This window comes from Halichoerus grypus, chromosome 1, assembly GCF_964656455.1.
Source record: "Halichoerus grypus chromosome 1, mHalGry1.hap1.1, whole genome shotgun sequence".
NCBI lineage: Eukaryota > Metazoa > Chordata > Mammalia > Carnivora > Phocidae > Halichoerus > Halichoerus grypus.
The window spans coordinates 52,011,531-52,024,193 of NC_135712.1; the positions used below are offsets into that span (position 1 = coordinate 52,011,531).

At 36.4% G+C, this 12,663-nt stretch overlaps 1 protein-coding gene across 4 annotated transcripts in view; it reads right to left on the reverse strand.

Moving 5' to 3' along the window:
* CBLB (Cbl proto-oncogene B) overlaps positions 1-12,663 on the reverse strand; it is a 219,546-nt gene that overhangs the window by 67,822 nt on the left and 139,061 nt on the right. The gene's annotated exons all lie outside the window — the stretch shown is intronic.

The following is a 12,663-nucleotide window of genomic DNA, read 5'->3' on the forward strand; positions in this document are numbered from 1 at the left end:
CAGGGAGCCCGATGCGGGGCTCGATCCCAGGACCCTGGGATCATGACCTGAGCCGAAGGCAGACACTTAACGACTGAGCCACCCAGGTGCCCCTTCAGCTAGAACTTTAAAATGCCACACTGTCTTGCACAAATCGCCCACCTGTTAATATTGTTACCTGTAGATTACAAAAAGATTAATCCATTTCATGGAGACCTTATGGGTTAATAAAATTAAATGAAATATGAAATAAAAGCTGCCACAAAACATTTAATTTTTATTTGGATGATATAATTAGGAGTATTGACTCTTTTGATATAGAAGTGATAAAATGCAGCCTATTACATCTCCACAGTTCCAAAGTTTGCTCATCTTCACTACCAAAAGATAATTCTATTAGAGATATCCTTAAAGAAAAGGCTCCCACCCTTATTTCTTGTTTTGTCCTAGACAATTCCTTTCACTATCAGGCCTAAACAAAATCAAATATCTAAATGAATAATTAGACTAAAGTCTTACAATGCATTCAGAAGTCAAAAATGTCATTTGGATTATTTGCTGTTATTAATTCTGATCATTAGCACAAACTTCTAGAATTTAACATAAATTTTTAAAAAATACTTTATTTATTTCTTTGACAGAGAGAGAGAGATAGCGACAGCAGAAACACAAGCAGGGGGAGCGGGGGAGGGAGCACCAGGCTTACTGCCGAGCAGGGAGCCCAATGTGGGGCTCGATCCCAGGACCCCGGGATCATGACCTGAGCCAAAGGCAGACGCTTAACGACTGAGCCACCCAGGTGCCCCGATAAATTTTTATTTTTTTCATATTGATCTGGAGAGCATCTTAAATACAGAAATAAATAATAAGAGCAAAAGTAGTAAAGCGGAAGTTAACGGGTTTAGGAATACGTATGTTGTCAAACTGTTCACCATAATAAATAAGTTGTATTGATTTTTGTGCTCATCTCCTTGTGTCTTCAAGGAGACACACCGTTCACCGTTCCACTTTTTTTTTCTCATTTTAAAGAACATAATTCACTACACAAAATTTGGAATTATAGGAAAATATAAAGAGGTTTTGAGGACATGTACACACAGCCATTGGTGATGTTTCCTAATCACATATACACATTTTTAATCTACTCTATATTGGCTAACAGTATTATAGGAAAAGAATTCTAGCTGCCATTAAACATTCTTCATGAATATAATTTTAAAGGTTGAATTATATGGATATACCAACATTTACATAATTATTTCCTGCCATGAACACTTGGGCTATTCTCAATTTTTTTCTATTGTAAAGTAATAAATAAAAAAGTCTTTGGTCATACACATTTTAAATTTTTTGTACAGACTTTGACTTTATTTAATTAAAAAAACTTTTTATTTGACTATAATTGACATGCATTTTAATTTTTAAGGGCAGAATCACAGAATGTTTTGAGCATAGGATAATAGGCTCATAACTAAACTAGGTAAAAGTTTATGAATATGCATAAGACCTTTTCTGTCCAGATGGTAAAAATAATTTATTCTTCTACCAGTTATGTGTGATGGTTACCACTGCACAAACCTCAAAAGCATAAAGTATTTTTAGTTTTGGATTTGTTTACTTCGATATTTGACTGGCATTTTAGTAGCACATGCTGATGTTTCACTTTGAACTGCTTTAATAATTAGAAAAGAATGTAACATTTTTTTGCCATGTGTATTTCTTCTTTGGCTTACTGGCTTTGCATGTTCTTTGTCTCGTTATCTATATTATATTCTCTTAGGTACCCCTCATTGATTGGTATGAACGATTTATTAGGACAGTGAACCTCTGTTATGTTATAATTATTATAAATATTTTTTCCCAGTTTAATTTATTTTCTTCATTATTTTATGGTAGAGACTTTACCTCTGTTCTTCTGGTTTTAATCTCCTAATGAATAAATAAAATCTAATTAGTGTAATAAGAAGGCATAGTAATCAAGGGATACTTCAAAAGATCATGTCCATTCTGCCACTGCCTTAAATGGAGTCCTTTCTTGGTCACTCCATCTTTATCTGTCTACTCTATTAGGTTAGGATAAAGAAATGGAAAGCTATGGAAAAATTAACTAGTTAAGTATAGGAAGTGGGATATGAACATGGAATTAACTGTACAGAATTTACTACACAATATAAAACAACCATTTACATAAATGCAACTACAAGAGTTGGGAAAGATGGAACCATCCTTGCACATTACAGAATCGTTGATTTTTATAATTTCATTCCTTTATCTTGATTTTGGATAATTCTCACTTTTTTCTCCTATTACACTTGCTTTCAAAACTTTAGAATAAATTATCTTTTTTCATTTCAGCTCCTTTCAAAAACAAAAGCTGAGCACCTTAACTCCTGCCTGTATTACCATCATACCAGCATATTCATCTATCTTAACAATTTCTCCTAAGTTCTTTAATACTGGTAGCGATGAGTATGTCTTTAACAAATTGGAATCCTGGTGCTCTAGAAATTTAAAGACCACATCTGATTCTTTTATGTCTGCATACTTACCAATTTTTCCTAGCCCTTTGCTTCCTGAAATGAATAAATGCTATTCTTTATTTCTCTAACAAACTTTACAGAATTCTTTAGCACTCAGAATAGGATGCTAATGACCACCATAATGAATAGGGAAATCCTAATTTGCAATTTTAACAGAAAATCCTGAGAGAAAAGGCCCAAGAAGTAAAGTAGTCAAAAGCCCATCTCAGGATGCTCAGCAATTACCAATAATAGTCGGGGATTCATTCTATTTTAGTCATTCTTCATTTTATCCACACCTTTTCAAGAGCAATTTTATAAAACCTTTAATAAGATCCATTATTATGGAAATGGCAAAACATTTGGTAAGAAACCTCAAACCCAGCCAGGCTATTATTAAAAACAGGACAAGAGAAAACCTCTCCAATTACTAATAAGATGAGAGTACTGACAATCCCAAAGATAATCAGTCAATTTTATAATATTTCTAACAAGATTTTACTTAATGAATTTTCATAACTGAACAAGGTAGATCCACATATTATAAGGATGATGAGAAGGACTCTTAGAAGGTCAATGTTTTTCCCTAAATGCAGGAAAATTAATGACAGACACTAAGAAAACTTTTATCATTAAAATATAATATTTTAAGTATAGTTTCCTTGCTGTTAACTATCCTTTTGGTTCTTTTCTCATGTTAATTTGTGAACATAAAACCTAGAGTCTTTTAAAGAACAGCCTATACTGAATATTATTCTGAGGGTATCCATTACAAAAACATTTATCACACACACATGCACTGATCCATATGCAATTATGACTTACGTTATCTATTTTGGAATACCTGTACCATTTTTTTTTTAGGTAATAAAACTTATATGAGGAATGTGATGTAAAAGCAATAGAATCATGCCCTGCTTATCCACAGTCCTACTTCCAGAAGCTTGAATCTGTAGCAATTTAGGGAGAAACTGAGAGTAAAAGAGAAGAGTCCTCCCAATTTGATCTACAGATTCAATGCAATTCCAATCAAAATCCTGGCAAGTTATTTTGTTTGTATCATCAAACTTCTATAAGTTTATATTGAGACAAAAGACCACAAATAAACCAACATGATATTGAAGAAGAACAAAATTGGAGGACTGACACTACCTGACTTCAACACTTACTATAAAGCTACAGCAATCAAGGCTCTGTGGAATTGTCAAAAGAGTAGCCAAATACTTCAATGGACCATAATGAAGAGCCCAGAAATAGACCCACATAAAAACAGTCAACTAATCTGTGACAAAAGAGCAAAGGTAATACAGTGGAGCAGATAGTCTTTTCAACAAATGGTGCTGAATCAAATGCACATCCACATGCAAAAAAAAAAAAAAAAATTAGACAAAGACTTTATACCTTCATTCACAACAGTTAATAAAACCCCTAGAAGATAAATAGGAGAAATAAAGATGACCTTGGGTTTGGTGATCACTTTCTAGATGCAACACCAAAGGCGTGATCCATGAGAGAAATAACTGGTTACATTAGACATCACTAAAATTAAAAATTTCTGCTCTGTATAAAAAACCATCAAGAGAATAAAAAGACAAGCTACAAACTAGGAGACAATATTTGGAAAAGACACATCTGTAAAGGACTGTTATCCAAAATATACAAAAAACTGTTAAAACCCAACAATAAGAAAATGACTGGATTAAAAAATGGGCCAAATACCATCACAGAGACTTCACCAAAGATATACCAATGCCAAATAAGCATATAGAAAAGATGCTCCTCATCATATATCATCAGGGAAATGTAAATTAAAACAATGAGATACCACTATATACTTCTTTGATGGTCCAAATCAAGGACACTGACAACACTAAATGCAGGAGAGGATGTGGAGCAACGGGAACTCTTATTCATTGCTAGTGTGAATATAAAACGATACAGCCACTTTGGAAGACAGTTTCGTGGTCTTAGAAAACTAAACCTACTCTAAGTGTATATTACTCATTGAAAGAAACCAATCTGAGAAAGTATGTTGTGTATGATTCCAACTATATGACATTCTAGAAAAGGTAGAGCACAGAGGATTTTTAGGACAGTGAAAATACTCTGCATGATACTATTATAGTGGAAATGTGTCATTATACATTTGTCCAAAACCGTAGCCATGTATAACACCAAAAGTGAACCCTAATGGAAACCATGGACTCTGGGTGATAATGATGTATCAATGTACGTTCATCAATTGTAACAAATGTGCCCCTCTGATGGGGGATGTTGATCACGGGGGAAGCTACTACACATGTATGGGGACAGGGTATGTGAGAAATCTCTGTACATTCCCTTCACTTTTGCCGTGAGACAGACGGTTGCTGTGGGTGTCATCAAAGCAGTGGACAAGAAGGCAGCTGGAGATGGCAAGGTCACCAAGTCTGCCCAGAAAGCTCAGAAGGCTAAATGAATATTATCCCCAATACCTGCCACCCCAGTCTTAATCAGTGGTGGAAGAACGGTCTCAGAACTGTTTGTGTCAATTGGCCATTTAAGTTTAATAGTAAAAGACTGGTTAATGATAACAATGCATCATAAAACCTTCAGAAGGAAAGGAGAATGTTTTGTGGACCATTTGGTTTTTGTGTGTGTGTGTGGCAGTTTTAAGTTATTAGTTTTTAAAATCAGTACTTTTTAATGGAAACAACTTGACCAAAAATCTGCCACAGAATTTTGAGACCCATTAAAACAAAAGTTTAATGAGAAAAAAAAAAAATAAATAAAACCACTCTAAAAGTCTAAAATACAGAAATGAAACAAAACAAAAAAACAACCAGCCTCCCGCCCCAAAAAAAAGTCCTCTAAAGAGGGGGAAATTTTCTGCTGCATTTTTTTCTCTAAGAACATAATGTAAGGCACCTTGTTACCTCACTAAGCATACAGGTATTTGATTTGTGTATAAAATGAGGTGCACTATTTTAAATTATTATTATTGTTTACATTCCACTAACAACTTCCAGAAATTTTTAGAAACTACAAATTAGAAGCAGTGAAGAACAGGTAAAGGGTTAGAAACTTAACCTTGGAGAGCTACTGAGCGGAGGAAGAGTTGCCTTCCCTGAGGTTTGACGGGGAGGTGGTTGATAAAATTGCACATTTAAAGAAGTGCAAACAGCCTGACAAGTGAAGTAACCTCAGAGACGCTGCTCCATTAAAACTTAAACACTGTTAACTACGCTGACTTATGCTGCTTCCCCTGGAAATTCCTGTTTTGAGGACCTAATCCCCTGGCTTGGGACCAGCCTCCATAGCCCTGAAATTTCTTTGAAGTTTATATTTTACTTTAAACATCTATATGAATTTTGCATCCTGATCCAAATATTTTATGTGATTTTAATTTAAATGTATGGCTCTCCTCTCTTTGTGCAAGCACCCCCCCCCCCCGAAATCTCATAGCAAATATAAGCTTCAAGAAGTACCTCAGGCTGATTGTAGTGGCTTCTTATGCCCTTTGATTCACTCAGCTGCATAACCAATTTTGAAAAGTCAGGGAAGGGTGACATACAATTCAGAAATATTTCCATAAAAATGGCTGAGAAACAAGAACATTCTGGGGATTAAAGGAATAAACTTCAGTCTCTGAAAAATGCCCTCATGTGAAACCCACACTGCTTTGCAAAATACCAGGTACAGCTGGTTTGAACAACAAACAATTACTATTTAGTTACTGTAGCTCTTCACTGTACTTTAGAGACTACTTAATTATTTCAATTTACTTATGTGGAAAACAAGACTATTGTAAGCTTATCTAAATTATTTAGTGTTTAAAATAGTATTTCAGCTGAAATGATGGCAACTTCGCATTTTCTTTGAGTTTTAAACCTAAAGGATGATTTTATGATAAATTATTTTACTGTGGCCATGCCATGAAATCATAACGATGTAGATATTAATATAGCAAAGAAATGCAATCAACTGCTTGCCAAACCAACACAGTTTTGGTGTCTAGTTCTTTCTAAATAATGATAGCTAACAGCAGCTAAGAGAAAAAAAAAAACTTTCCATAGACATCTCAAAAATACTGATATTTAATTCTCAGAAGCACAGCAGTATCTCGTCTTAAATAACACTCTACAAAATAATGTTAGTAACAGCTAATACTTAACATTCACTATGTACCAGCACTGCTCCAATGGCTTTATACATATTAACTCATTTACTCTGAGTAGGGTTTCACAGACGAGGTCACTGAGGCACAGGGGGTTAACTAACCAATGCAAGGCACATCGGATTAAGTAGAACATAAACCCAGGATGCTGGACTCCAGGGACCTTAAGAGAACTGTTCTTCAGTGTCACTACCGATCATTCAGTTAAAAGAAAACAAAAGAAAACAAAAGAACCTCTTCTCAGTGACATACTGTGTGTTAGGCACTATGTAAGTCTCTGGGAAGGAAAAGAAGGGCAAAGGCTAGGAGAGCAAGGCACAGCGTCTGGGCTCCAGTCTGCCTACCACAAGGAGGCTGACTCCAATGAGGTACAGGTGTTCAAGTGCTTGCTTCTCCTAAACTACTCATTATACAAACCATTTTAAAGGAATCTGTAATGTCTCTGCAGTCACCTATAACTTCTTACAGCCCTTGGACAAGGCAGATTTTCCCTCGGTTAATCCCATACTGATATAAAAAAAAACTGCTACTGTTTTGCAGGGAGAGCTCTAGGAAAATCAGTAAACAGAATGAAGTTAAATGGCAAAGGAACCTGTTTGACTTTGCATGGCTACTGTCACCCAGGACTACCCGCACCGCCCAGTGGGGGCGGTGAAGACTTCTGGCATGTGAGCAGAATAATTCTTCCTGGGTGGGACCGTTCCATGGCTTGCTGGAGGTCTCATATCACCGGCCACTAACTGCCACAGGTTTCTCCCACCCCTGAGTCACCGTGAAAATCAAAATGTCCTCACATATTTCTGAATACCTTCAGGAGGTAGACCGGCCTGCAGTTGAGAACCATGTCCTATATTTTGAATGTCTATTGTTATTTTTGTATTTCATTTTTGTTGTAAGTTTTATCTTTACTACTCCCACGTAGACCTGAGATCTGTGGCTGGAACCTAAGTCACATTAAAAAAGCAACATTTTCCTAAAGACGCTGATGTGTGCACATGAACTCTTTCCTCAGGATCAGGAATACCATGGGTCCTTTCCTCACACATTATTATTGGGAAAAGCAAGAATTAGGTAATATATGAAGTTTTTAATTAGTAATATGTATTTTAACCGATGATGGCAACATTAGGAGAATGTACAAAAAAGGATAAAAGAATGACTCCCTTGATCCCTCGTCACACCTGTATTTCTCTTTACATGGCCATTCATTAAAATTTTAAATATGGTTTCAAGAAAATGTAACGGTTAAGACCTAAAGAATTAATCTCAGTTCATATACTTGGTCAGTCTGTCAACATTTTCATTTTTGAATGCAAATCTTTATTTTGTTTGTAATTTTACGTATCGGGTGAAAAATATGTTCTATCAACATAATTGCTGAGGAACTCTTAAGATTCCTTACACCTTTAACAAAATGAAACAAAACTCTGACTGGCAATAGACACCTTTTCTTAGCTCTGATCTGACTGAAATCAGAGAGAAGGACATGATCTTACCAATCACACCCTAGACTTCCTCTGAGGACTCACTCAGATCCAATTATCCTAGAAATTCTGACAGCTTGAGAACACAGGCAGAGGTAAAATTTCAAGCAAAATCTAAAACATCTTCTAGTTAAAAACATAAAACAGACTATTTCTAGGATGGTAACCCATATGCTGTATTGTAGATTTATACATTCTGTTTGCTTCTGTAAGATTAGCATTAATATATTTATAAAAGAAACAATAAGATATTCTATATGTTCAGTATGCAACTATTTATAAACTCCAGCTACAGGATATCACCATGGTAACAGGAATATACAAAGAGCTCAGTCCTCCATGCTATGATAGAAGCATTACTATTTTAAAGAATGAGATAGTTTAAGACAGGCAAAAATTAGTTCACAATATAGTCGTCAACCTGCTCATAAACAGGAGAAAGAGGAGTATTTGAAATAGCAGATAGAAGAAAACTGAATCATTCCACTGGACAGTGACTTACAGTCACTCTGGAAGTTGAACGAATGAATGAATGAATGAATGAGTGACTGAATGAGTGAATGAGGCAAAAGAATGAAAAAACAGAGAGGAAGAAGATTCAGGTAGAAGAGCTATTGTGTCAAAATGACAGTGTGATATTTGTTTATAACCTCAGCTGTTAGAACTGAATAGAGGGACACCTGGGTGGCTCAGATGGTTAAGCGTCTGCCTTCAGCTCAGGTCATGATCTCAGGGTCCTGGGATCGAGTCCCGCATCGGGCTCCCTGCTCCTTGGGAGCCTGCTTCTCCCTCTGCCTCTCTCTCTCTCTCTCTCTCTCTGTCTCTCATGAATAAATAAATAAAATCTTTAAAAAAAAAAAAAACTGAATAGAATCTATAATTTGATATTTTGTACATTTATATTCAGTCTTCAGTTTGGAATAAAGAAAGATGTGTTAGATCAGGTCACCGATTTCAAAGAGCATGTGAGCATGCATGTCCATTTATTATTTCACTTAATAAATATTTACTGCATGTGTTTACATACCAGGAAAACACAAAAAGAAAGAAGACATTGACACTGGCCTTAAGAATTAATAGTCTAATGGAGAAGGTGGTCCTCTAAATAAAACAATCTCGTGTAACTCCTGAGATAGAGGTACATATAAAGTGTTATGAGAACATAATGTCATAGCAATGTTTTTCCCAATTAGAGAGAACTGATGCTTCAATCTACACTAAAATTGAGGTTTTACTGAAAGTTAAGTGGCAGGGATTTATGAAATATTATAAAATTTACAATCTGTTTAATTAACTAGAAGCAGATAAGTGCACATGAAGACATTTAGTTGAAATATGATTCCTCAACTTACAAACAAATAATTACGAGTTGTTTAAATTTCTCCAATATCTCACAACTGCCAGAGGGAAGGAGAGAAATCTGCAGTGGCGCTTTAGGAAATGACCCCGGGGACTGCCAACTAAGCCGCTGAAGGGGGGGACTTCTGGAACAATGAATGTCTGAGACCACCAGTCTTCTCTTGGTAAACTAAAAAGAAGACCAGTATAAAAACCTCTCAGGGGGCGCCTGGGTGGCTCAGTCGTTAAGCGTCTGCCTTCAGCTCAGGTCATGATCCCAGGGTCCTGGGATCGAGCCCCGCATCGGGCTTCCTGCTCTGCGGGAAGCCTGCTTCTCCCTCTTCTACTCCCCCTGCTTGTGTTCCCTCTCTCGCTGTGTCTCTCTCTGTCAAATAAATAAATAAAATCTTTAATAAAAAAAAAAAAAAACCTCTCAGCAACCTGGACAGAAAGCTCCCCAGTGTGCCAGGGAGAACAGAACATGCCCGGTCTTATGAGTGGGTGAGAAGAGGTGGGTAGACCACGAGAGTCGCCCTGAACATTCTGCTGTGTGCCTTAGGTCACCAGTGATTCCCTTCGGTTGTCGGGGCCACTGCTGAGCAGGGCTCAAGCTTCAACATACTTCAGTAGGAAACAGACCAAGATGGCAACTTTCCCTAAACTCCTGGAGGGCAGCTACTGTTACCCGCAAGCCGTTAAAGGATATAGAGTTCTGGAAAGAATTCCTCTTAAGACCCCGCTCTCCTCCCCTGACATCAATCACTGAAAGAAGAAAATCCATTTAGTAAAGAAAAGTGAAATGCCTTTCTCCTAGCTAGGAAACATTACCTCCTAGGTCATGTGAACTACTTGAACTGCTGTATGTTTCTTAATGACTTTTCTGTTATTCCCTATTATCCATGCATTCAATAAACATTCTTTATATGCTTGCTGTGTCCTAGACCTGAGTCTTGCAATCTTTTTTTAAAGGGCTAGATAGTAAATATTTTAGGATTTGCAAGCCAAGCCAAGATGGAAAAATAAATAAATAAATAAATAAATAAATAAATAAATAAATAAATAAATAAATAATCAAGGAAATTATGTAGGTACTTATAAGCTCATTTAAATATATAGACATATAAAATGTAAAATCATTCGTAGCTCACAGAAAAACCAAGAAAAACAGGCCACAGCTTGCTGATTCCAGTGCTAGATCACTGTCAAATATCCAGGCCAAGCTAAGACCATTACGTTATCAAATTAAAAGGAAAGGTCTTTTGCATCAAGACCTAGCTTCTTCCGATAAGAGCCTACAAGGATGATCTAAGAAAGCTCTGTCCAACAGAATTATCTATTGGAGAATAGATATTTCTATTATATCAATAATAGATATCTCAATACCTATCGAAAATGTTCTATATCTGTACAGGTCAATAGGTAGCCACTAGACACAAGCGGCTATTGAGCATTTAGAATATGTTCAATGGCACTCAAGAACATTTTATTAAACTTTAATTATTTTAAATTTACATTTGAATTAGCCAAATATGGCTAGTATACCAGAAAACAGATTTAATAGTCATTATGTATCAGTTGGCAGGTCACAACTTAATTTTGTTTGGGTTTTTGGTGACCCATTAGGTAGGTGTGGGTGTAAATATTTTTATAGGGCATAAATATTTTTAGAATTTTATGTTTTTATCAACAGATCAAATTTAAATTATTTTTAACTTCTGGTTAAAATTGTATTGGGGGTCAGTCATTATTCATGATATGCATTATATTATAGAACTGAAAAGACCTTCAGAGGACAGGTAGTTATGCTCTATCAAGTACAATGTGTGTGACATGTTGCATAGAGGGCAAAACAGGCATATTGGGTAATGGCTCACAGCTGGACTTTTGAAGTTAGGAAGATCTGGAATAAAGTATTGGTTCTGCTATAGAGCAGTACTGGGGTCTTAGGCAAGCTATTTCACCTCTTCCTCAGTTTCATCCTTTGTAATACATGTAGGACAGTAACAGTAGCTTCTTCATTGGGTTGGTGAAATAATCAGATGAGATCAAGGATTGAAGAACCCAGAACAGTGCCCTGTCACTGAAATCATCACTGTTACTATTATATTAAAATTAATAATACTGCATGAGGAATGTTCTAGCATACGTTCTATAATCTGACTTAGTAGAAACCATTTTATGACTCAGCATGGGAGGGAGCTATGCATGTGGTTTGGGACATATCGCTATTATCCAGAAAACGTAAGTTAGAATCTGGTCTCTACAACCTACTAATGCAGCAAGTGACATGTGTAGTCTGCGCCTCACTTCCTTATCTGAAGCATGAGAAGAATATTTACCTCTGCAAGTTGTTCAGAGGATAAAATACGTAAAAAAAAAAGCTTTGCTCATATAAAAGATACTGAGAAACAACTACTTCCTTCCTTCCATCTCTTGGGTCAAAGGAATTACATGCTTCAAAACTAAGTTGTCAGGATTCAGGGGTAGAATCAAGAATAGTTTCTCTGAGAGTTAAATTATGGCATTCATGAAAAATTAATGAGCTGAAGAGTAGAAATAATCTCAGACTGATAATGTCAGAGGAGCCATGCTGGTGATGGTGACGTATCTGCACATGTGAAAAATACCAAGGGCATCCATCTTTGTTGAGCATGGAATGCTGAAATATAGAAAATACAGGAGCCCACGAGATAAATTTTGATATCCTCAAGAAGGAGTAAACCAAATAAATGCCTCATCTGTTTCCTGCACCAAGGGTTCCCCTTTCACAGAGACAGATGCAAACGATCTGATGCCATTACATGTTATTATCACTCCACCTAGATGGCAAATAGGTTTCACGTTACCTGCCAAGTCCTAATGAATTGCAGTGGAGGTTCTATAAGGCTGTGACCTCAGCGGGGGATGAGTGCCATGATTGATTAGCCCTGTCTGCCACGAGTCAGGAGGAGGGCTGGGACGGGGCACCTTCAGAACTTCTGAGTGTAATCCAAATTTCATATATCTTTTCTGTACACAGAATAACCTGATATCTAAGAGTCCAGTTCTCTTAATCATTATATTTCTGGCTTGTAAATTATTCAGTTGGCATTCTAGTTCATTGACTAGTCTTTTGTGAGCTTAGCTACTCCAACTGGGCAGCAGCATCCATTCTCAGTAAATTGACAAAGTCAATTTTCTGAGTCAG